Source organism: Monodelphis domestica, chromosome 5, assembly GCF_027887165.1.
Source record: "Monodelphis domestica isolate mMonDom1 chromosome 5, mMonDom1.pri, whole genome shotgun sequence".
Classification (NCBI taxonomy): domain Eukaryota; kingdom Metazoa; phylum Chordata; class Mammalia; order Didelphimorphia; family Didelphidae; genus Monodelphis; species Monodelphis domestica.
In genome coordinates this window covers 226,962,058-226,988,405 of record NC_077231.1, presented here as the reverse complement: position 1 = coordinate 226,988,405, position 26,348 = coordinate 226,962,058, and the positions used below count along the sequence as shown (strand labels likewise).

The window sequence follows — 26,348 nt, the reverse complement described above, 5'->3', positions numbered from 1 at the left end:
GTCTTACCTAAGAGAGGAAGTAGTGTTTTCTTTTATCTGTCCCTTCTCTCTCTCTTAGACCATTCTAACTTTGGTTCCTGACCTCCTACTAGTACACTAGTGACTATCTTTTTTTTTAAGGCAACTCCTTTGGAGAATTCTGCATATCTGGCCCCCTAAATATGAATTCCTTTTACAGCAAATTCCCCAGTGGAAGTAAGCAAGGAAGAGGGTAAATGCTTTACTTTTCTCTTTTATTTCTGGAAAGTTATTTGTAGAGTCTAATATATATATATATATATATATATACATATATATATATATATCAAGCTGTATTTAATAGATTCAATTTCATGTACAATCTTCTTTTCTATTTTGCTATGTATATAAAATATACATCTTATTTAGTTTTTGTTAAATTTGGGGAACATTTTTTAAAGAAACATAAAGAGAAAGTAAAGGCCATTTATCATCCCTTTATTGAATGAGTCACCTCTCCCAGATGAACTACATCTTCAGGTATTGAAACAGAAAGGAATTATTCTACAATAGATAAATGGTCAAAGAATATGAATATTCACTTTTCAAAAGAAGAAACCCCAGCTTTCAACCTCCTTATCAAACACTAGTAATTAGAGAAATGCAAATTAAAGCAGCTCTGAAGCTCCATCTTGTCTAGGAGAAATGACATATTAGGGGTGATTTGGGAAAATGAGAACACTAATTTTGTAAAGGTATTTGGAACTACATGTCAAAAATCTTGAAATCGTATAAAGTGTCTAGCCCAGAAATATAGCACAACTAGACTGATAACCCCAAAGAAATAAAAGATGGAAAAGACTTATGTGGAAACAAATATTTATACTATCTAAAAACTGGAAACCAAGGGCTACTGGGGAATGGCTGAACAAATTATGGTACATTAATTTAAATCAATGACAGTATAGATAGAGTGCTGGACTTGGAGTTAGTAAGAATTGAATTTGAATCTTACTCTGACAATAGCTATGAGAATTTGGACAAGTCCCTTTCTCTCAGCACCTCAGGTTTCTTATGTGTAAAATGGAAAAAACAAAAACAAAAACTAGCTTTTCTCCCACTGGATGGTTGTGATGACCGAAGGAAAAAAACACACATAAAGCAGTTTGCAAACCTTAAAATGCTAACAAACACTAGCTTTCTTTATTATTGTTATTTTTATTGGGCTATGAGGAATGACAAAATGGAAAGTTTCAGGGGAAACTGGGAAAACCTCTATGAACTGATGCATTGTGAAGTAAGCTTATTTAGAACAATTTATAAATTTTAACAATATTATAGAGAAAAATAATTTTGAACAAAGTTTTTAGAATTTTGATCAATATAATAATAATCACGATTCCAGTATCCTAAATGGGAATCATTCCCTACCTCCTGCCAGATAGGTAATGGAATTGTGGCATGAGTATATTATGAGACATACAGTTTTGGACATGGAGATATGGGAACTTGTTTTGTTGGTTTTGACGGTTTTCTTCTCTCTCTTTCTCTCTTTCATTCAAATGAGTAAATATTAGGAGAAAGAAATAATAATGTTAGGAAATTTTTAATAAAAAAGAACTACAAAGTGATATTTGAAAGATTGAAGGTAATAGAAAAATTAGAAGATTGGAGAAGGATGAATATTGTCCTTTAAAATTATAGAATGTGTCATTAGTAAGATAGCAAAGATACAGAAAAGGAAGTATTCATCTCAGAAAGTGAGCATGGAGTAATCAAAAACAAATCATGGAAACCTAACTTTACAGACTTTTAAAAATACTTTAACTGATGAATAAGTGTAATGCTAAGGATAGTTAACCTAGGTTACAGTAAAGTCTCTAAAGAATATTTCATGACATGGAAATGAAGGGGAGATTTGGACTAGATTATAATAAAATTAGATGCATTTGGAACTATTTAAATGATCAGCTTCAAAAAACAGCTAGGTGGCACAACAGATAAAGCACCAGACCTAGAATCAGGAAAATCTGGGTTCAAATACAGCCTCAGACATTTAATCTGAGTCACTTAACATCTGCTTGCCTCAGTTTCCTCATTTATAAAATGGGGATAATTATAGCACCTATTTCCCAGGATTGTTGCAACACTCTAATGGAATAATATTTGTATAATACTTTGCAGTGAGGGAGGCGAAATTGACCAGCCTTGAAAATACAGACAAGCTGGCTGGCCTTGGGAGTTTGTCAGAACCATAAATATGCCAGCTGCAGTGGGTACCTGATAAAGGCCAAGAAGACCCCAATAACATAAGAACCATAAACATGCCAAACCCCAGCTGTAGTGGGTACCAGATAAAAGCCAGGAAGACCCCAATAAATATGCCAAACTCCAGCTGCAGGAAGACCCCAATAATATAGAATTGTCAAAGTTCCAAGAATAGTAGGAAGCAGATAAGAGCCATACATGTAGGCAAAATTCCAAGGATAAGGGGCTGGAAAACCGGGCTTACAGAAAAGTATTTAAAGCCCAGCCTGTCAGAAGCAACTCGGAACTCTGATGATAGAGGTTCCCACTGATGCGCGTGTCAGTTCAATAAATGGCCTTTCTCTGCCAGTTTGCATTGTTCGTGGACCTCCATGGTGGTGGGTGAAATCCTGGACCTTAACAGCAGATCTTAAAATGTGACATAACTTCTAGCTGCTATCATTATTACTGAATACTCATTTGGTCCATGGTGACCTGGCAGGTCATCATTCAACAAGCTCCTCTTAATCACCTATATTTATAGTAAGCTAGAACATTGTCTTTGGAGTCAGGAGACCAGCCTTCTAATCCTGGCTCTGCTACATTTTTGAAGAAGGGGGTAAATTCTTAAAAGAGATAGGTTGGGTGAACTGGACCTCTATGAACCATCACTCTCTCCCCTCACACTCTTCCCTCACTGTCTCTGACTGGCCATTTAGCAGGACCAATTAGATCCCACCTTCTGGTACAGCCCAGGAGAGAGAGAACAGGTGTTAGCTCTGGGCCTCCTCTGACATAGACCCTGGTGGGCTGCTTGGAGAAGTTTGAGCTGGAGATTTGGACCACTCCAGCAGTTGTCCAGACAATGAGAGTGGCTCAGACAAATAGTCACTGTAAGGGCAGTGGGTGAAAAGGAGAGGAAAGCTCTAAGGAGTTTTGAGTGTGGCTCTTGAAAGGATGAAGTGAAAAAAAAAAAAGATGAATGAGCCCCAAACTCTGGGCTTTAGTAAAACCACATTTCTATAGCAAATAGCTCAACAATGAAGATTAGGGCAGCCAGGATGTTTCTGCCCTTCTAGACCTCAGGCCGCTCCCCAAAGACCCCACAATGTTTGGGGGTTCTAAACAATGTGAGTCTTTGCATCCAGATTCTGGACTCATGAATGTCTGAGATGAGTCCCTCTAGGCCAGGGGGTGCGTATGGAGGGTGGAGCTTCGGAACTCCACTGGACCAGCCACGCCCAGCTGTCAGGCTTCTTGCAGCAAGAAGTCAAGAAAGGTCCAAACTTCCAGGCTTCTAGGAAAGAGCAAGACTTGTAGGAGTGGGCAGGCCAGATTTGAGGGTGGTTAAGAGGACTCAGAGACGTCCAGGCTTGAAAAGAAGGGGCTCATTTCCTCTTTCCCAGAATCTTGCTTCTCTTTTAACTTTGATCACCTAAGAGTAACGTACAAGACTTCAGTTTGCAAAGAATTATTTTCTCTGTCAGCCTGACGTAATTCTGTGTGTAAGAAGCCTTGTTAGAATCTGAATCGGGATTCGGGTATTCTTTGATGACTGAACCTATACTTGAGCATAATAATATGCCCGGCGTTTTTACTGAGATCATCTCTGCATTGCGGTAATACGTACTTGGCAGCAGTTACCCACAATAGGAACTCAGAAAAGAGCTATCTCTACCATAAGGACGTGGTTGGTAGCAGGAATGGGAGACTCAAACTTTGTTCAGTCCAGAAGTAAGAAAAGAATTTGATGTGAAGAAGTGGTGGCTTTTGATGGCATAATAGCAGGTGGAATGGTCTGGGGGCTAATCGGTTAGCCTTGGCAGGGGCTTGTAGAATAGCTTCTTTGGAGCTGATAGTGTGGAGGGAGTAGCAGCTCCACTAGAGGGTGGCAGCTTCCTCCCAGGAGTGGAGCTGTTGTAGGGAAGCTTTGAGGTGAAACCCAGATTTGGGACAACAGTTTTTGCAAGAATGCAAGACTCCAAAAATTAGCTTCAAAATAAGAAGAGAAATTGATTAATTCAGAAGCAACGTTGAATGGCTAGGAGACAGTGTACAGGTGGAACACTGTCTCCCTGAGGAGATGGAGTCTGGGGTTTTTATACCCTTTTAACAACAGGGGTTACAGGATAAGGGGGTGGGGGTGAATCAGGAATGAGATAATTCATTGGGTTGGGGGTATAAGGGATGAACTCTGGAATTCAAGGGATGTTTGGATTAGGTACCACCCAGTGATTATCAGGGTGGAACTGGGAGGTGCACATCTATGTTAATTGAAGATCTAGGGGGAAGTCCATGGAGGATGTTTCTCTCAGGGATCAGAAAGGAAATTCCTATGTCCTTTTTGATCTGGAACACTTCTGGACTTTGGGGTGTCCACAGGGAAACCCTGGAAACCCAAAGCTAAGGAGTAGCAGCTTCCACTGTGGGCTGGCAGCGCCCACACACTGTGGATCAGGATTGGCATATTTATTGGTGTCTGGTAGCTTAGCATCTCTCTTCCCAAACTCAGGTGGAGGTATATTTTGGGGGGTTGTTGCCATAGGGAATAAGGAGCATGCACAAGATTGGGGGATTCTTCTGGAATGCCAGTTTCTAGGGCAAAAGTTCCATGTTTCTCTATTGTCCACTTTGTTATTATTTATCAGGGAGAAGTCTTTGTGCCCTTCCAGAGTGGGTACCTGGGGAGGGGATACACTGGAGAACCCTATAGATAATTAATTATTTCTAAGAACAATATAAGCAATTCATAAGACTGAATAGGTACAAAAGTGATGCCTTACATAGAATGGTACCAATATTGTACACAGAGTGGATAATTGAACAATCTATAATTCATGCTTGACTAATGCTGAAACTACAGGTTTTACATTTGATGTTTAACTAGTGTTCACTAGTGAGAAAGGCAAAATTTCAGAGTATGAGGGTCCCATTCCTATTACTGCCTCTTACTGCTCACTGTCAGCCCACATCAATAACACATCACGATCTTATTAAAGCTTGGGGATTTTAAGAGTAGGTTTGCTATGTCATATTTAAACTTTATTTAATGTTTGGGCATTTGTACAACCAGCCTATAGGAAATGGTGGTCTGGAAATTAGACTGGTGCATGCACACTTAGTAGTAGCTAGGTGGCACAGTGGATAGAGTTCTGGGCCTCTAGTCAAGAAGATCACCGACATTTATTAGCTGTGGGACCCTGGCCAAATCACTTAACCCTGTTTGCCTCATTTTCCTCATCTGAAAAATGAGCTGGAAAAGGAAACTTCAAATCATTCTAGTATTGTTGTCAAGAAAGCCTCAGATGGTGTGAGAGGATTTATTTTTATACAAACTGAATTTTTTCTATATCTGAGTTTTAAATTAGAGATGCCAATTAGTTCTTCGCCATTTGGACATGCTCCTTTGGTCTTATGGACTTCATGGAATGCCCTCTCTTCAATATCCTTAGAGCCTGGTATATAGGAAGGGAAGATAATGAAGTTCATCATACTTAGTAATAAAAACTGGTCTAGACTAGGAGTTATTGCTACCTGACCGTCCACCATCATTAGGGGTAGGGAAGGAGTTGAGAGTTTGGATGGATCACCTCCTCTTTGGTTCTTTACCAATTAGAGATGTCTTGGGATGTCCAAGAGAAGGGCTGAATAATGAGTTCCCAAATTGTATATATAGGCCTTGGGGAAGGGACATCAGGGTCTTTCCTCCCTGAGAGAGATGATTAATTTATTGGTTAATTCTAGCCTAATTAATACATTGGCATTCAGAAGCCAATCTCTTGAAATTCTTCATTGTCACAGGGATCACAAAAAATCAGACAGGGTTAAATAGTCTGAAAAACAACAATGCATACATTAGACGGGGGGGGGGGGGGGGGAAGCTAGGGTGACATAATCCCTATTTCCTCATACTTTTTTGCTCCTCTGCAGAAGTCATTTATTTCTGTCTATAAAACTCTGATGGTTTATAATCTGTGCTGCTTACTGAATTGGTATGCTAATGATAAACAACTTGTCTCTTATTTCCCAAGTTACTCTTATTTTTTTTTTTAACTAAACCCTTACCTTCCATCTTGGAGTCAATACTGTGTATTGGCTCCAAGGCAGAAGAATGGTAAGGGCTAGGCAATGGGGGTCAAGTGACTTGCCCAGGGTCACACAATGTGACAAGGAAATCACTTTAAAAGACTGATATATATTAATTTAAGGTCGCCAAGGAATTCAGCTATGTAATTCCTAAATGAAAACTCAAATCAGCAGTCAATCTTTTATGGAGTTTAATTACAATAGGAGGAAGAAAGGAATTAGAGGTAGAGAGAGAGAAAAGGGAGAGAAGGGAATAGGGCTTAAATACCCCTTCTGTTTAGGCTGGGCCAAAAGGCCCAAGCCCTTAGATAGCTGGGGCAAAGAAAAGAGATCAGTCCCTATTACTCACGTGACCAAAATGGAGAAACAGTCTCAGAGGCCCCCACCTTCAGCTTCCTTCAGAGCAAGCTTCTCAGAGCACACTCCAACCACTCAGACAAACTCCTCAACCACACCCTCTGAGTCTTCAGACCCCTCTCTCTTTAAGGAAACCATCCAAGTTCCCTCCCCTCAGTTCTCATATCTACCAATCACTGTCCATCAATTTCCCTGTGCCAATGGAGGCTCTAGCTTAACCCAGGACTGCCCAGAGGTCTCTGGCTTTGCACATGTCTGTTGAAGGTCATATTTTCAAATAATTAAATCTTTGATCCTTTGCTACAGCCCTTCCTAAATCCTGTTAACCTGAGTAGGGTAGAGATTGGAATAATTAAATTTTGATCTATGCTGCAGCCCTTCCTCAATCCTGTTAGGACTGAGTAGGGTGGAGATTGATTCCAAGTATCTCCATTGTATCAATTCTAAAATCAATCATGACTCAAAGAAATTCCTGTTCTATGCTTAAGCATAGGTCAAAGTCCTTTCCATTGTTCAGCAAAAGGTTTCTGTCCTAAAGTAATCTTAAGAAGGGAGGAGGAGGAACCTCCCATGCCAATGGGGTTCACATTCCAATAGACTATCAGTAAGAAATTTTCCAAGTATAAAATTTCCCAATGGTGAAATTTCCAACATTTATAAGTCTAAGGAATTTTAAGGTTTACAACAGCTGGGAAGTGTCTGAGGCCAGATTTGAACATAGGACCTCCCATCTCTAGGCCTGGATCTCAATCCACTGAGTCACCCAGCTTCCCCCTCAAGTTACTCTTATTGACCAGGGTGAGGAACCAACCAAGAGTCCTCCGGACAGTGAATTAAAAAAAATATTATACTAAAAACTTACCCAAATGCACAAAAATCATTTCCTAATTTTATTATGAGTAACTCAACATTTCTGTATGTTACTACTGTCTGTGGAAGTATGTGTATTGGCAACCTGAAAAAAATATAAGTACTATTAATGTAGTTATGATAATAGGTCTTTAACTAAGACATACAAATTACAATCTGGGAAGCCCCACACTGGAATTTCCAGTGAAAGATAGAAAGGGGAGTGATTAAATTACCTTTTGAAGGAAACAGTGACACTTCAGACAGGTTCTTCTGGGTTCATAGAAGCTTGGGAAAGACTCAGTAGTCAGAAGCTAAGGTGATTGGGAGTGACCTTGTTCCTTCCTGGCCAAGAGGCAAAACAATCTCATAGTTAATTCAACCATTATCTGTCCTTTGTGTTCTAAACAGTCACAGCCAGGGATGGAGTGGTGTCTGGTCAGCATGCCTGGGCCCCCCAAAGTCTTACCCTGGGCAACTATTCTAACTTCAACTGTAAGTTGGTAAAAATGTCAGGAACTGAAGTTGCCACCCACACAGTTGCTCCAATGACTCTCTGTTGAATCTAGTGGTATTTGCTACTGGGGTATAAACTCCCAAGTAAGCTAACAAAATGGAGCTGCCCAGTTGTACAGCCTCCCTCAGAGCTTGTTGCTTATTGACTCTGAGATATCTGCTCAGCAGTGTTTTGCCCTCGAAACAGATCAGACCACTGCCTAGGAGATCAGAGACCTTCCTCCCAAGTTGTCCTTGGATAGGAGAATAATTTACAAATATACAAGAAAAAGAAGCATTGTGAGATATAAAATGTATATTTCCAAGGTGTCATCTCATACCTATCAGTTTAGCTGAAATGACAAATGTTGGAGGGGATGTGGAAAAATGGGGACACTAATACATTGTTGGTGGAACTATCAAGTGATGCAATCATTTTGGAGATTAATTGGGGATTTCACCCAGAGAGGTATAAAAGTTTATACCCTTAGACCCAGCAATGCCACTGTTGAGTCTGTTTCCAAAGGAGTTTAGGGGAAAAGGAAAATATTCTAATATTATATTAGAATTATTATATTATATTATATTAGAAATATTATATTAATTATTAAACATATTCTAAAATATTTATAGCAGTTCTCTTTGTGGTGTTAAAGATCTGGAAATTGAACAGTTGCCCATTAATTAGGGAATGACTAAACAAGTTGTGGCATATGATTATGAAGGCATACTACTGTATTGTAAGAAAAGATGAACAGGTTAATTTTTAGAAATATATGGAAAGAACTACATGACATTAGGAAGAGCAAAATGAGCAGAATCATGAGAACATTGTATGAAGCAACAGAAATACTGTTTGAAGAATGCCTTGTGTATGTCTACTTCCAAAGAAAGAACTGATAAATGGTGTGGAAAGGAAACAAAACTGACAGTTTGTGGGGGAAAGGGCCAATTGGGAGTGGCAGTTGGGTCTTGTGACTAGCACGTCCTTCCTGTGGGGTGGAACTTCCTTCCTGGTGTTGGAGGAGGAAGGAGCTTGTCAGCCCAGTCTGGTGTGTCATGCTCTTCTTGGTTCAGTTGGAAGACACAGGCTTCTGAAGGTCAGATCTGTTCTTGTTTGCTTTCTGTCTACTGCTAAGATTCTAAAAAGAGAAAACTGTACTGATATAGAGTAGACAGAAGTGGGACAAACCCTCCGCCAGCCTCTTGGGCCTGGCCTCAGGTCTGAAGCTGAGAAAAAACTCCAATTCCAACTGGTTATTAAACTTTATATTATTTGAATTCGCAGTCAGATAAGTGCACTATCTTTTCTGGTCATAGAGGGAGCTGAACTTCAGCTCAGTCATTCCAGGACAAACAGTCCTTATCGGACCCCTGCTGCTTCCTCTCAGCAGGGGGCATCTCCCTCCCTTGCCTCACCAAGCAATATACCCTCTTTCCCCTTAACTTCTCTATACCCCATACAAACCTCCCACAAATTCCCATTTTTTCAATCCCATTTCCTTTCTCAATAAATATTACAATGGAAACCATCAAGACATAGTTACATGTATATTTTTTCATTGTTATATTATATATCATATTGTCATATATTTTTAAAAGTTGTTTTTGTCAAATGATATCTTCTCTAGTCCATGGAGGGGAGGAAGGGAGATACCTGGGTATTTTAATGCAACAAACAAATCAATTTTTTAAAAATGGTTTCTTACAGAAGGGGTGTTGTAGCTAGAATTTGAAGGAAGCCAGGGATGCCTGGAAATTGAGATGAGAAAGGAGAGAATTCCAAATATGAGTAACAGTCAGTCAAAAGCTAGAAGAGCAAGAAGGCCAGTGTCACTGAATCATAGATGATGCAGAGGGAAGGAAGGTGGAAGAAGACTAGAAAGGGAGGAAGAGACCATGAAGGGCTCTAAAAATTAAACAGAAGATTCATATTGGATCCTGGAGGCAATAAGGGGCCTGGAATTTACTGAGTAGGACTGAGGGAGAGTGTGTATAACAAAATAAAATTGTAAACACCTTTTTAAACCCTCATCCCTAAGTGAAGTAATCCCTTCTATTCTAGCTATGAAGGACAAGGGAGAAAGATGCAAAATGTTAAGGGAAAGAGTAGAAAAGAAAAAAGTGAGGGCAAAGAAGAGAATGGCATTTTCCCTCCAATGCTGACTAGACAAGTTTTTGATCTTCTAAACATTTCTAAATTTTTTCAGGCCTTCACATCTCTAAATATATAAAAATAATAGTCTGAGGAACAAACTAGTTTAAACACAATAGGTTCAAACATTTTCAAAGCTGTGGAAACTATAGATCTATCTGGGTTGCTTTAAAAATAAGAAATGGTATACACACACTCACACACACACACACACACACACACACACACACACACACACACACACACTCAACTTACCCAAAACTTTATTTTTGAAAATCTGGGTATTTTATCTTTCTTCTTTCTCTTTCTTAGAAGTAACCTTAAATTCGGTGGCCTTATAACTTGAGCCTTTTTTTTTTTCACTTGATTGGATTTGGAATAAAGATGGAATAATCCTAGAAGAGACTTGAAATCTGATTTTTAAAAATAAAGGTCAGGAACAAAAGGTTTATGAAGGTCCCCAGGGAGAGAACTCTGCATCTTGTAAGAATTGTTTGCCTTTATGAGCTCAGGACAAAGTGAAAACAAGGAATGAAAGAATTCTGGTTGTCAATAGATCTTACACTATCATTTTAAATGAAGTACAAATACCCCAAAAGAGGTCTTTTTTTGGGGGTGGGAGGAGGTTGAGCAAAGATGCTGGAATAATTTTTCATTTCCTTTTCCAGATCATTTTACAGATGAGTGTAAACCTTAAAATTTCACAGACTTATGAATGTTAAAAATTTTGCTCTACATTGAGGAATCCTCCAATTCCCTACTTGAAATAATTCCCTACCAGATAGTGAGAACTCTACTTGAATGTGAAAACTCTTTGCTATGGGAGTATCCCTACTCCACCCCCACTTAAGAATGCTTTAGGGCAGAAAACTCCTTGCTAAACAATGAAAGTACTTGAAAACCATACTTATAAAGGAAAGGAGTTCTTTGAACCATGCCTGTTTTTAGAATTGATACAATGGGATGCTAGGTACCTATAAAGGTGGGGCAACTTGTAAACTTACTTAAACCTAAAAGGTGAAAACTTATTCAGAGGTTTTTTCAAAATGAAATTAGTCGACACAGCAGCATTTTTCTCTGGTTCAAACTTACTGAAGAGATCAATCTATTCAGCTGTGAATTCAGAAGGGGTTGTCCTTTGGAAAACGTCTACTGTGATTGGTAGATGGAAGAATTTAGGGGAGGTAACGGGAGATTTTGCCCTTAAAAATAAGAGCTCAGAGAAGAACTAGGGACTCATTCTGAGAAGAACTCATTCTGAAACATTCAGATTGAGGAAGACTGATTCTGAAACATTCAGATGGAGGAGGGAGCTGGTGAAAGCAGCTGAGATGATGCTGGCCTGGTGTCACTAGAATCCTTGCTTAGACAGATCTTGTGGTGAGTGATAAAAAACTGACTGATTTCTCTCTTAAGACTCAGGTCTAGGCCATATTGGCTTAAGGTCCTTCATACTTATACCTTTCTCTCTCTCTCTCTCTCTCTCTCTCTCTCTCTCTCTCTCTCTCTCTCTCTCTCTCTCTCTCTCTCTCTTTCTTTGATTAATCATTGTATTATTAATTAAAAATCTCTATAAAACCCAGTTGACTTGGGCATATTCATAATTGGGAATATATTCCCTGGCGACCACTTTATATTTGATTTAAAACAAGACACTGTAGAGAAACCTATTTTCTGCGGTCACAAATTTACTACTCACCCACTCTTATATCTACTACAATTTAAGTCTTCCACTATTTTAATTATTACAGTTTAAGCCATATACTATTTTAAATGTAACATGAGGAAATTAAGGTAAACAAAGTTAAGTGACTTGCCCAGGGTCACACAGCAAATAAGTGTCTGAGGCTAGATTTGAACACAAAAAGAAGAGTCCGCTTGATTCCAATTCTAGCAATATTCATTGCACCACCCGTCTGATACTAACCTGCTGAAAATTAGGCTTGAAACTCTGTCCAGTCCAGAAGAATGTTTCCTTTTTCACTTCTCCTAGCCCCTGTATTCCCCATAAAGACAATTCTGAGTTCCGATTGCCTTGTCTTTTCCATTGCTGTCTAATTCTGTAAGAAATAAACAAAAATAAGAATGAATGATCTGGCTTTGTAGATGATTGTGATAAAACCCTACTCAGAAGTCCCAAAATGGCATGCATGAAGCCCAAGATGAGATAGGTCCTAACAATCTGGATAAGCTTTGTGTATGGGCCATCTTTCTACTATCCTAATAGAGTCCCAAAGCTTGCCACCAGGAGGGAGGTCACCACCCGAAGATTAATTTTTTTGGGAAGGGAAGAGGAGTAAGAGTACAAATATTCTAGAATTAACTATTACCCTTCCTCTGGGGAATAAAATGAATGAATTACTATTTTTCCTAGGAAAAGAAATGCAGGCATTTATATATAGCCATATTTATAATCAAGACCTTTTCCTCCTTGTTAGAATTTTGTTTGATGCTGAATTTTATTCTTTTCTCCCTTAAAGAATCAAGTCAATAGTTCATATTTAAAATACCAAAAGGGAAAATCTATCATTCCTTCCTTCAGAAAACATTTGATTTTCCCCTGAGAAAAAACTCAAGGCATCCTTCCACAAAAGTTCACTGGAAGTAATTAGCAACTTCTGTGTTTATGTCAATAGTTTCAATTGTTTCTTGATCCTTTTACTTTCATCCCTAAAATGACTTAAAAGATGGAAAGATCAGCAAAACTTGAACTGCCTTTTTAGAAGTTTTTTTTTTCAGTGAATTTTTGTGCCCTTTTTACCATTAGATCAATTCTGTTTTTATTTTTCTAAGCCCAGAGTTCTGTGGGTTTTAAAATTAATATACAATAACTAAGTGTTATATTTTAAAAGTTGCATTAGTAATAACTTGAAATAAAAAGGTAGAGTAAAACCTGACTAACTCAGCTTGGATCAGCTTGTGAGAGAAAGAGAGAGGAGCTTCAGAACTTATAAAATAACAGGATCACACAAATATGGGGGCGTAGGAGAGAGTAAAGGGAATTTTGGGAAATACTAAGGGACTTCTGAGGGATGAAGTCCAAAGGTTCAAAATCTCCATTTATACAGGTTTTTTTTAGTATTAATTATAATAGTTACCATGTATACAGGTTTGCAAAGCACTTTATATATAGCTCATTTTATCCTCAAAACAACTATGGAAGGTGGATGGTATAATAGCTAAGACAAATAGATTAAGTGATTTTCCCAGTACTGCTAATAAGTAAGGGAGGACTTCAGGCTTCCTGATTCCAAAGGCAGCATTCTATCCACTAAGCCATCACAGACTTTCACACACTCGAAGGGCTGGCATGTGAAGACAGCCTTATTTTGTTTGAGCCTGGATGGCAGAACTGGGGTCAATCACTCAACAATGGTTTATTAAGCCCCTACATTATGCTAAACACTGAGGCTTCAAATACTGAAGCAATATAATCTTTACCCTCAGAAAGTTTAGATTCTGTCAATGGGTAGAGACTACAGATGATAAATTCTTCCTTACATAAAGAAAAATGTAATAAATGGGCATCTCGGTGAGGCAATAAGACACAATAAATAGTTTCAGACAGAGACAATATGTCGGCTTATTAGGAATGGTGTCACAGATACTGAAAAGATACAAGTAATGAATCTGTTTTCTTTCTCTTTTTTTGAACCCTTATCTTCTATCTTAGAGCCAATACAAAGTATCGGTGGTTCCAAGACCAAAGAGTGGTAAGGGCTAGGTGATTGGGATTAAGTGACTTGCCCAGGGTCACACAGGTAGAAAATGTCTGAGACCAGATATGAACCAAGAACTTCCTATCTCCCAGCCTGACTCTCTTTCCACTTAGCCACCTAGCTGTCCCCTTATTTATTTTCTCTTTTTATAATTTTCTTACATAACTATAAAAGGGTAAACATGAAAAAGAAATAAGGGATTTAATGAGGTTCAACTCTTTACATTCCTATATGAGAAGATGATAACTATAACGCCTAAAAACTTTCTAATTTATTAGGGTAGTGAGAAGGAGGCTACAGAGAGAGCACAGTTGTGAGCTGATTACGTTGGGATGATCTCAAAAACTAAGAAGGGATGAGAAAGAAAGATGCTCTTGAAGAAGGGGAAAATAGAGAAAGGATGAAGGAAATTTCACCTATAAGAGAAATGCCCAAGGAAAAGCTTTTACAGTGGAGGGGAGTGAAGGAATGGGGGAAATTAGTTCAAAGAGGGGAGTATATGTACATACACATAAACATATATGAAAACAGTATTATAGAAATTTATCTTACACAATGAAAATAGGAGGAGAAGAGGACAAGAAATAGGAAGGGGGAGTGATAAAAGGGAGGGTGGATTAAGGGAGGCAATGATCAGAAACAAAATAGACTTGAGGAGGGGCATTGTGAAAAAAAGAGAGAAGAGAATAAACAGAAGAAAGTAAGATGGAGAGAAACACACAGTAATTGTATCTGTGAATTTGAAGGGGATGAACTCACTTATAAAACAGAAACTGATATCAGAATGAATTAGAATCCAGAATTCAGCAACATGTTGTTTACAAGAAATATATGTGAAATAGAAAATCAGACAAAAAGTTAAAATAAGTGGGTGGAGCAGAATCTATTATGTTTCAGCTGAGATGGAAAAGAAAAAGGCAGAAGCAGTAATAATGATCTCAGACAAAGCAAAAGCAAAAATCAAATGAGATAATCAGGGAAATTACATTTTGCTAAAAGTTACCATAGACAATGAATATAAAAAAAAATGTTACATCATAAAGGTCTCATTTCTCAAATTATATAGGAAACTGAGTCTAATTTATAAAGATCAGGGCCAGATGGCAGTCAGGTAGTTCAGTGGACTGAGAGCCTGGCCAAGAGGTAGGAGGTCCTGGGTTCAAATATGACCTCAGACACTTTCTAGCTATGTAACCACTTAACCCCAATTGCCTAGCCCTTACCACTCTTCTGCCTTTCAACCAATATACAGTATTGATTTAAAAATCGAAACTAAGGATTTAAAACACAGATTCCTTCCCCAGTACATAAATGGCCAAAGTATATGAACAAGTAATTTTTAATCATTAGCCAATAAATTGTCTATTTTTTTTCATAAAACCAACTCCTTGTCTTATTTATTAGTTCAATGGTTTTCTTACTTTCAATTTTATTAAACTCTCCCTTTATTTTCAAGATCTCTAATTTGGTGTTTGATTGGGGATTTTTAATTTGTTCTTTTTCTATTTTTTTACTAGCATGCCCAATTCATTGATCTGCTCTTTCTCTGTTTTATTGATATAAACACTCATAAGTATGACTTTCCCAAGTACTGATTTGACTGCATTCCACAAATTTTTATATGTCTCCACATTATCATTTTCTTTAATGAAATTCTTGATTGTTTCTATGATTTAGTCTTTGACCTAATTGTTATTTAGGATAAGATTATTTAATTTTTCCAATTAATTTTTAGTCCTTCTGCTGCCCTTTGTTGAATGTAATTTTTACTGTATTATAGTCTGGAAAGTATGCATTTAATATTTCTGCTTTTCTACATCTGGGGATGAGGGATTTATGCCCTGGGCCTTTCTTTGAATCTCCAATGCTTAGTCTAGTGCTTAACACAAAATAAAAGTTTAATAAATATTTATTAACTGAAACAGAGCACAACTTTTCCAAGCCTTCCAGGAAATGATCTGAAGAAAAGATTGAACACCACCACCAAGAAATGACCCTCAATCAAAAGAGATAATCATGTCTATACTAAATATGATGGCCTAGAGAGAAAAATCTTTGAAAATTTCAGAGTGAACTTTAGAGAAGGGGTGGGGAGAAGAGAAAAAAAGCTGCCTCAGGAACCCTAGGGAGCCTTTCTTTCTTCATTGTGTTTTTGGAAGAGATTGCTGCATCAGCCTAAAAGGCCTATCTAAGCCTAAACTTTTTATAACACTATGGAGTATCCTGGTCACCTCTAAAGAGAAGCCTCTCATCATACATCAATTAACTTTCTGGTTCATAACAAGACATGTATTTGGATTCTGATTAACATTGACCAAGCCCTGAATCTTTGATTCTGTCTGGCTGCAAGGTTTGAACTCAGTTTCTAAAGTGGCAGCCACACCAGATTATTTTCTCTATGCATTGGGGCTAGACCTATGGAGACTTGGTCAAAGTATTGTCAAGGTCCTTTCAGGAATGCCATATTGAAGATATGAACATTTTAACTTGAACTAAACAGACTACAAGGGCTTCTCAAGATGAGAGGCAATTACCTGGAATAAGAGTTTCTTTGCAGCAGTCACCAAGATCCCACATTAGAAGGATCCACCAAGATCTTCCATTTTCAGCAGCAGATATCCTCTAGGAAAGAATAATAGAGTCCTTTGGTGCCATCTTCTCCTAAGCTGGACATTCTCTTCAAGGCAAGTGATAGTAATCCTTCTGCCCTGATTCTATGCCCCAGAATACATGCAACGGCCGACCAGCAACTGTTACATAAAGGATCTCCTTAGTGGGTAATAACTTGAGGAGGAGAAAGAAGTCGGGAGAAAGGGGTAATAAATCGAGAGACACAGACAAATTAATTGTAATAAGGGATGGCGCGTGCCCCTGTAATATCTCCCTTTTTAGGGTATTCTATGAAAGAAGATATGAACAACAAAGAATGCATGGAATAGAGGATTTCTAGATAGGAATAGCTGGTGAGAGCATAGGTGAGAGGGAAACAAAAGAACAAAGGAAGGAGATCTTTAGAGACCATAGTGGGGCTCCAGAGAAGGATTGATCCAGATTGTAGAAAGCCAGAGTCAGAGAGAGGGAGGGACAGCACCATTCCTTCCTGTCTTTTATTAAGGTAATGATGGGGAGGTACGGAATGCATATGAAACAACACACAGTGGATTCACATTGGTTTGAGATGCTAATGATGACACATTCTAGCCCTCTAGCCCACACAATTCAAAGGAGCTTGGGCTTCCTGCCAGAATATTAATGAGTTTGCCCAGAACAAAGGAAGCATGGTGAAGTCCAACTTTCACTGCCCTCCAGAGGTCTGACCATGTGCCTTTCAAAGGAATACTGTTTGACCAGGTTAGAGCTATGCCTTCTATGGCTCAGGCCCAGAGACTCTTCTGGCCTTTGAACTGTATCATTAACTGCTCTGACCAAGTATAATATAATATCAATACATCAACCAAATTTTCCATATGTATATGCCTGGAATGGTACAATAAAATTCACTTATGACATACCCAGGTCCCAAATGGTCCCACTCTCTAGGACTTTCCCAGACTAAGCATGCACCTGGCCCTTATGGGCAACTACACTCACTCTGTGTTGTGAGGGAGAAGTAAGGAGCATCTCATAGCTTGGAAGTTCCTGTCAACGCTTCTATGAATGATAGGACTCTCATTAACCTCAGGTTCCCGTCACCACATGACCTGTTGTTTAATCTGTAGCTATAAAGTGTCCCTGAGAGAATATGTGTGTGAAAATTTTAGTTACTGAATTTGAGGGAAGATGAAGGAGCAAAAAATTTCAAGAAACTCTATATTTCATAAAGATGAAAGTAGATACACCAAAAATGTGTCAAAATTACCACAAATCTTCAAAAGAAAGCTCGCACTGCAGAGGAAGACATTCAAAGAAATAGAACATTTTTTCTGATGCATTGAAAAAATGTTATGAATTAAAATAAGTCAAAGCCAAAATGTCATGAAAGAAATATAATTAAAGACAACTGTAGAAACAGAAAACAGAGCTGAATTTTTTTTTAAAGATACAACACAGAAATAGACAATAATATAATAAAGATTCTGGAGGAATTAAGATATTAAAGAAAGAAATGTAATTAGCAATCTCAGAACATGAAAAAAACATCTATGTAAGCAAAATAACTTAATTATGGAAAAAGTAAATAAGATGCAAAAAGATGAGAGAAATCAATAACAGTAGGAGATTTCCACAACTGTAGTAGTAGTAGTAGTCTCTTAGTAACCAAGGATGATGATTGTCTTTGTGCGTTTTCATCTGTGGTGTATAGATGAGTGTGCACAAAGACACTTGTGCGTGAAGGAGATTTAAGTGGAAAAGTCGATGCACAGAGACAGTCTCACTCTCTTGGCGTTTCCACAACTAATGTGACACTAATAGGGTAAATCAAAGAGATTAGGGGGAAAGTTAGCTAGCTGAAGAAACAAAAACTGATCAATAAGTGAAGAGTAGAGAGTGAGAAATATAGCAAATGCACTTTTTCTAATACATGTGGAACATGTTTTAGGGCACAAACAAGTCATGTTCAGAAGGCACGATTTTAAAATATTATATAAATACCAATTTAAATATTTTTTTTAGTGATAGGGTTAGGAACTGGACTTGTGAGTCCTTTAGTAAAGAGAACTCTCCATTGAGGAAACTCTCTCCACCAGTAAAAACTAGCACCCTCTCTCAAATTGAGAGCTTTACATATGCCTTCAGCATTGAGGGCTGATTATCAAAACAGTAGTTCTAAAGAAGGAATCAAAGAAATGGAAAGAGGTATGTTGGTAAATGTTGACAAGTCAGCTCTACAAAAATATGACACACTTTTAAAGTCTCTGCTGCATTATTAACATTTTCTCCATCACTTTTGAGACAGTAAACAAAACAATCAAGTCCCGGTTTGTAACATTTGCCAGTTCCTGAGTTGTAAATGCTCATAACAGAAATCTCAGGTACAAATTGCAGCTTACACTACCATGCCATGGGCTAGAAGGCTCATGAGAGGTTAGCCAGTTCATACCCCTCATTTGATAGGTGAAAACCCCGAGACCCAGAGAAATTAAGGCACTTGGAGATTTTACTGCAGCTCTGAGAGGAAGATGAGGCTACTGCAGTCCAGAGGGAAGACATTGTGAGGCCACATCACACTTTCTCATAAAAATAGGAGCTCATATTGACAGTCTTAATTTTCATAGACATTATTTCATTTGATCTGAAGTTCAGCAAGAGAAGAGTGATTTATACTGTGGAGGAAACAAAAAAAAAAAATCTGTGTTCTATGACTTTGGAGGAAACATCTACTCAGAAAAAGGAAAGGACCAGAACCTGACTATTTTAGAGATTTTCAGCCAACAGCATATTCTTTTTAAAAAAATTAATTAATTTAGTTAACTTCTAACATTATTTCATGGTTTCAAGAATCATATTATTTCCCTCTCGTACCCCCACCCTTCCCGTAGCTGATGCACAATTCCACTGGGTATTACATGTGTCCTTGATCAAAACCTATTTCCATGTTGTTGGTGTTTGCATTAGGGTGTTCATTTAGAGTCTACATCCCCAACCATATCTCCTAATGTGGATGGTTTTCCTAATATTGAATCATCCTTGCATTCCTGTTACGAAACCTACCTGATCATAGTGAATAACCCTCGTGATCACTTGCTGGAGTCTTTTTGCTAGTATCCTATTTAAGATTTTTGCATCTATATTCATTAAGGAGATTGGTCTATGGTTTTCTTTCTCTGTTTTTGACCTGCCTGGCTTTGGAATCAGTACCATATTTGTGTCATAAAAGGAATTTGGTAGAACGCCCTCTTTGCTTATTATATTAAATAGTTTGCATAATATTGGGATTAGTTGTTTTTTGAATGATTGATAGAATTCATTTGTGAATCCATCTGGACCTGGGAATTTTTTCTTAGGGAGTTCTTTGATGACTTGTTTAATTTCTTTTTCTGATATGGGGTTGTTTAGGTAGTCTATTTCTTCCTCTGTTAGTCTAGGCAATTTATGTTTTTGTAAATATTCATCCATATCACCTAGATTTCCATATTTATTGCCATATAATTTGGCATAGTAGTTTTTAATGATTGCCTTAATTTTCTCTTCATTAGAGGTGAGGTCTCACTTTTCATCTTGGATACTGTCAACTTGGTATTCTTCTTTACTTTTTAAAAATTAGATTGACCACTACTTTGTCTACTTTGTTTTTTCAAAGTACAAAGTTCTAGTCTTATTTATTAAATCAATAATTCTTTGACTTTCAATTTTATTAATTTCTCCTTTGATGTTTAGGATCTCTAATTTAGTCTTCATCTAAGGATTTTTAATTTGTTCACTTTCTAGTTTTTTAATTTGCATGCCCAATTCATTGACCTCTGCCCTCTCTAATTTGTTAATATATGAACTCAAGGATATAAATTTCCCCCTGAGTACTGATTTGGCTGTATCCCATAGGTTTTGAAAGGATGTCGCATAGTTGTCATTTTCTTCAATGAAATTATTGTTTCTATGATTTGTTCTTTATCCAATTTTGGAGAATCACGTTATTTAATTTCCAATTAATTTTTTATTTACCTCTCCATGTACCCTTACTAATTATTATTTTTATTGCATTGTGGTTTGAGAAGGTTGTATTTATTATTTCTGCTCTTTTGCACTTGTTTGCAATGATTTTATGCCCTAATACATGGTCAATCTTTGTGAATGTACCATGTGCTGCTAAAAAGGTATATTCCTTTTTGTTCCTATTTATTTTTCTCCATATGTCTACTAACTTTAATTTTCCCAAGATTTCATTCACTTCTCTTACAAACTTCTTGTTTATTTATTTCTGATTGATTTATCTAGTTGTGATAGAGGAAGGTTCAGGTTCCCCACTAGTATAGTTTTTCTATCTATTTCATCCTTGAGCTCCACTAGTTTCTCCTTTAGAAATTTGGATGCTATGCCATTTGGTGCATACATGTCGAGTACAAATATTTCCTCATTATCTATAGTGCCTTTTATCAGTATGCAATTACCTTCCCTATCTCTTTTTTAACTAGATCTATTTTTACTTTGGCTTTGTCAGCTATCATGATTGAGACTCCTGCCTTTTTTTTTTTTAATCAGTTGATGCCCAATAGATTTGGCTCCATCCTCTTACTTTTACCCTATGTGTGTCTACCTTCCTCATGTGTGTTTCTTGTAGACAGCATATGGTAGGGTTTTGGTTTATAATCCACTCTGCTATTCGCTTGCATTTTATGGGCGAGTTCATTCCATTCACATTCAGAGTTATGATTACCAGCTGTGTATTTCCCAGCATTTTGATTTCCACTCCTGGTCCTGCCTTTTCTTCTTTCACTATTTCCTTCTACACCAATGTTTTGTTTTTAATCAGTCCCCCTAGTTCCCCCCCTTATTTTACTTCCCTTTCTACCCCCTCACTTCTTATTCCCCTCATTTTCTTTACATTCTTTTCATACTACCCCCCACTCTCTCCCTCCCTTGTACTGCTTCTCTCCCCACCAGTCTGTTCGTTACCCTTCTACTTCCCTATAGGGTGCAAATCAATTCTCTGTCCCAATGTATTTGATTGCTCTTCCCTCTTTGAGTCAATTTCAATGCACATAAGAGTTGAGTATTTAACTTTTGCTGCCTCTAGATGGCATCTTGACTCTGCCTCCTCCAACAGAATATTCTGACAACGCTGACATCAGAGAAATATATACCCATAGCCTGCATACCTCCTCTGTTTTCTATCCTGTCAAACAATGCTGAGGTTGGCTGCAAATTCTAAATTCAAGGGGAAAGAAGTCAGTTAATTAAACTTAGAATCTATTTTTGTTTGTTTGTTTTACGGAAATTGAGTAGATAATACTAAAAAGGTCTAATAATATAATGCAGAAAAATATGGTTAAAAATCAATGGCTGGTAGTAAAAGCTGTTAAATCTTCAAATTTTAAAAATCAAAATAAATGATTAAGAGAATTGCAATTTTCCTGTTGCTGCCTAAGCCCAGATAGCATGTTGTGTCTCATGAACCCCTTTTGTGTTCTGGTTAATATTCCTAATCCTTTCTCATAATGTGATTTGTTTTTTCTTTTGTTTTGTTTTTCACATTTAGAAGAAATGTTTCACTGCAACAACAGAAAGTTTTGTGAAGGCTTCATGTGCCAAAATATCCTTTGCACGTATATGCTTTCAGTTTCATTTCTCATATAAAAGGCAACAAGGAAAGTTTATCAGTCCTACTTTAGGGCTGTTCACATTCACAAGAGTCTTGTCATCTGGTGGCTCCATTTTGAAGAAGCGAGAGGGGAAACACTGGTTTTTAAAAGTAAGTTGAGAGAATTTTTTTTCCCTTTCAAGTTCATAGACTTCTTGGAATCTGTGCAGGCATTGTGGGAAAAACACTCCAAAGTTTGTAGCAGGGTCTCACCTCAAGAATGGGAGGCCCCAAACTCCATTCTTGTCCAGAAGTTTGAAAGTCTTTATTTAAAGAAGAAGAGGTTTAGGGAAATGAAATAGCCTCAGGCCTGGTGGAATAGCCCTGGGGCTGATGGAATAGCACCCTACCTAGGTGGAATGGTAGGGGCTGGTGTAGTATCCCATGGGGTGGACCAGGGTTTGCATGTTTATTGAATAGTCCATCCCTGAGCTTTCTAGGGCATTCCAGGCAGAAAACCCCAACAAAGGAGAAGCCTTACTATCTCCCTATGAAATAGAGAATGTAACAGAGGGGAACTGTTTCTTTTACCAATGACTGCTGTTTTCTGGCTTTGACCAGAGAGGGCTGCTATAGGAACCTGAACCTGCTTATTTATAATGGAGGTAGGAATGAGAAATGCTGAGGGATGCCCCACAGGGATTGCTCTGGTGTCTGCTCTGGGGTCTGCCTGCTGATCCCTACTGATCCCTATTGATGGCTAATGGATCAATATATTTCCTAACCTTCTTCCCCCCTCACCATCTCCCTTAACCAACCCTCTTCCTCCTGCTACCCTCTCATCCCAATTCTTCCCTCCCCCCTGAGTGAACTATAATAGATGCTAGTTTTCTTTCTCAGGTAAGGGATTTATTGTGATAACAGGATGGGAAACTGAGGTAAGAGGGACAAGGATATCCCTAAACTATGGGGATAATTTTAGGAAGGTTTGAGGAAGTATTCCAGTCACAAACTGTGACTCTAAGACAGTTAGGGAAATGGAGGACAATAGCAGTTCAAAATCTTCTTTCTTCTTCACCAAGAAAAGTCTCTTCTTCAGCCTGGCTTGTCTCTTTTCTCAGCTTCAACCCCAGAGAAAAACAAAGTTCAAAGTCTCTAAGTTTCTCCTGGCCAGCTCAACTCTCAAATAGATGACCAACTCAAAAGTCAAGTTTCTTTTTCTTATCAGCTTCAACTACCCAGAGTCAGAGAGACAGAGACAAAGTCCAAAAACCAAGTTTCTTTTCTCAGTGTGGCCAGCAACCCCCCAACTGCCACTCCTGGGAACATTCCCTTAGAACCTTCATTCCATTGACAGGTAGGTTTCCAGCCTTGGCCCTTGCATCCTGGCCCACAAGTCCTGCAAGACCTCTCTCTCTCTTCATGTCTGTATCTCACCTGGAATGCATATATCTCCCTGGGAAATGTTAGGAGGGTACAGTTCAGCATAAGAGCAGTATAAGTGATGTAAATACAGAAAGAAATAGTACAATACTATTATAACTGATTAATAATATTCAACAGTTAAATGCTTAGCAATACAGATTTGGCCATTTATGCCTAGCTAGCGCTAATAATACAGCTTTTGCTTATATATATGCTTAGCTAATGCTAACTAGTGAAGAATATAAGACTTCAGGACTTGGGGGTCCCACTTCTATCACTGCCCACCTCCATCACAAGGATGTCTTGGGGTCTGTGGACATGAGATGAAGAACTTCTTTCCCCATCTGTGTATTCTTTGGCAACATGGCTTATTTGGAAATGTTTTACATGATTTCTGATGTAGAATTGATCTTCTGAAGGACAGAGACACTTTGGATTCAACATTTTTTAATGAATGTTTAAAAATGTTTTTACACATAATTGGGAAATCTTTAACAAAATACATAATTAATTTTAAAAACACTCCTCTGAGCTTGCTGGCAAGGAAGATCAGGTTTGCTACACCAAGCTTCAATATGCCTCAGTGACTCGATCAAGTTACTGGTTTGTGAAGTCGAGTCATTGAGGCATATTGAAGCTTGGTGTACCTGTACGTTTTGAATGGGCCTTTATGATTGATTTGTGTGTTGGCTTCATGAGAATAGGTTTCTGTGAGTGGGAAAGATTTGGGCTTGACCTGTAGCTACAGTTTTACCAGGAATTATGTACCTAAGTAGAAGTTAACCCATAGTAGTCTTTTGGGGTTGGGTTTGAGGGTCTGATCTTTTGGTGATGTTTTGGGGAATTAGGGTACAGGTATTTTGCTTTTGCATTATTCCTTCTGAGACTAGGGGGAATAATAATCATGTCAATTCCATAGGTAAGGGACATTTATGAGAGAGGTCATGCAAGGGGGACTGAGTGGGCAATCACATCTTGTCAAGGGCTATTCTGTGGCCTCCTTAGCTACCACGCGTGACTCTGTCAAGGCATTGTGGCTTGATGGCTCCCAGCAGTCTTCCTGACTCTGAGGCCAATCTGTCATCCATTATCACATACTACTTGCCTCAAGCTTGTAGCAATTTTAAAGAACCAGGTCTTATTCACAGCCTTGTAATACTCTAAATATTATGTAGCATAGAATTGAAATATTCAGTAAGAATCCCAGGACATAATGATACTATTTAAGTAACCTAGGATTCCATGAGTGCTTTTAGCTGCTAAATCACCTTGCTATCTCAGGCTCCTACTGGACTGCCCACTAAACGTCCTAGGTTATGCACCATTTTCTAGTCTTAACTGCCTTCTCTGGCATTTGCATCTGACAGAGTTCTCTCCTGGAAAGAGACTTTCAATATTGTTTTTCTGTGCCCTTCCTATTTGGTTCTAGATCAATGTGATGGGATTAGATTTGTTCAGATTTCTTCCCACCTTAGCAGAGAAAGTTAAAGGAAAAAAAAACAACAGCAATACCATCTGAGCAAATACAGTTCATGGACCAGACTTCTTTAGGTTTGCCCGTCGCTAAGATTTTGGAGATATGCAGATGGAAAATTTTCCACACCTGAGCTACATTCCCAGCATCCTTTTAAGTTATGTCCTCATTTTACATCAGGATGCTTGGGAGTTAAATTTGGCTGAGACCCACTCTTCAGGGCTCTTTTTCTGGAGCTTGTGCTTTTGGTAAAGTGCTGCAGGTGTGAGTCTCTGGCTCTTTTTGCTCTGCTCACTTGACTGAAAGAAGCTTTTTCCTTTTCCCTCTTTACTCAAACTTAACAATACACTAAAACTTTTGGGACATCTGGATATCACACCTTTGGTTGGTGGGATAGCAGCTCTACTCCCTCCAAGCCCATATTATTTGACTGGTCTCTTCCCCCTTACCTCATTTCCTCCTGGACAAACAACAGAGATGCTTAGCCACCAGTAGGAAAGCAAGGTAAATTTCAATGACACTTGGCAGACTTTTTTCTCTAGCAAGAGATAATCCCTTAGCTCAAAGCAATGGGCCTTAGGCTAGGTGTAAAAAGCCATAATATTAAAGGTCAAGAATCTCTTTATAATGAGGGGCTATTTTTTATTTCTCTCATCTTAGGATTTCCAACAGGGTCAGTGGGGGATTGGTGAAAGCAGTGATCTTGAATTGGAGCTAATGAAGCTTGAGGGGTGCACCTATAGGTCCATGATGATATAAATGGTTGACTGGGATTTTACTCGACCCAGTGTGGCAAGATGATCTCAGGGTCAGAGAGTGAAAATGGCTTCCCTCTCTCTGACTCAGGCCAGTAGGCAATCACTCAGCCTCCACTGTCAAGGTAACAGGTTGATTGTAAGTTGTTGCTGAAGATGAGGGAAGGCATGTGGGCTGAGAATGTTCCCTGAACCCTAATAAAAGCTATCTTAACACCACCATCTGCCTTTTCACAAAGTCTCTTCTGCCCTCAGTAGAGCCGAGGCTACACTGCCTTCCTGGCTTTCTCAATGTCTTCCCCTCCTATTCTGATCTAATCTAGGCTAAGCCCACAGAGGAAATAGTCTTTAGAGTAAGAGCAGTTAGTAAAGGATTCAGGTTTCAGGTGTGACCTTGTCCAGTCTGGTGAGGCCAAAGCTCCCCAAAGCAAACTGAGCAGTTTGGGTCAACCTTGCTTGAGATTTCTTCTTCAGAGTAGCAGCAGTATAAAGGGCTCAAGAGATCTTCAGGAATTAACTGGGTTATCCACAGGAACACGTAGAAGAGTCCACAGGAGGTCAGAGCTGGGTCCTGGAGATGCTTTCTACTCCAGAATCCTCACCCAACTCCCTGATGACACTTAAGTTCCTCCGCATTCCAGTCCAGGCTTCT

The 26,348-nt window shown here is 38.5% G+C and overlaps 1 long non-coding RNA gene across 3 annotated transcripts in view; it reads right to left on the bottom strand.

Annotated features, from left to right (window-relative positions):
• Positions 1 to 2,498: 2,498 nt before the first annotated feature.
• Positions 2,499 to 26,348, bottom strand: part of LOC130454612 (uncharacterized) — a 60,583-nt gene continuing 36,733 nt past the window's right edge. The window contains exons 1-5 of one of the 3 annotated variants that reach the window (XR_008912345.1): positions 16,401 to 16,730; positions 12,075 to 12,207; positions 7,734 to 7,842; positions 7,511 to 7,603; positions 2,499 to 3,640 (exon numbers count right to left, since the gene is read on the bottom strand). This is a non-coding gene — a long non-coding RNA (uncharacterized LOC130454612). Of the gene's footprint in view, positions 3,641 to 7,510; positions 7,604 to 7,733; positions 7,843 to 12,074; positions 12,208 to 16,400; positions 16,731 to 26,348 lie in introns of those variants that run through there. The other 2 variants (XR_008912346.1, XR_008912347.1) reach the window with 2 other exon arrangements.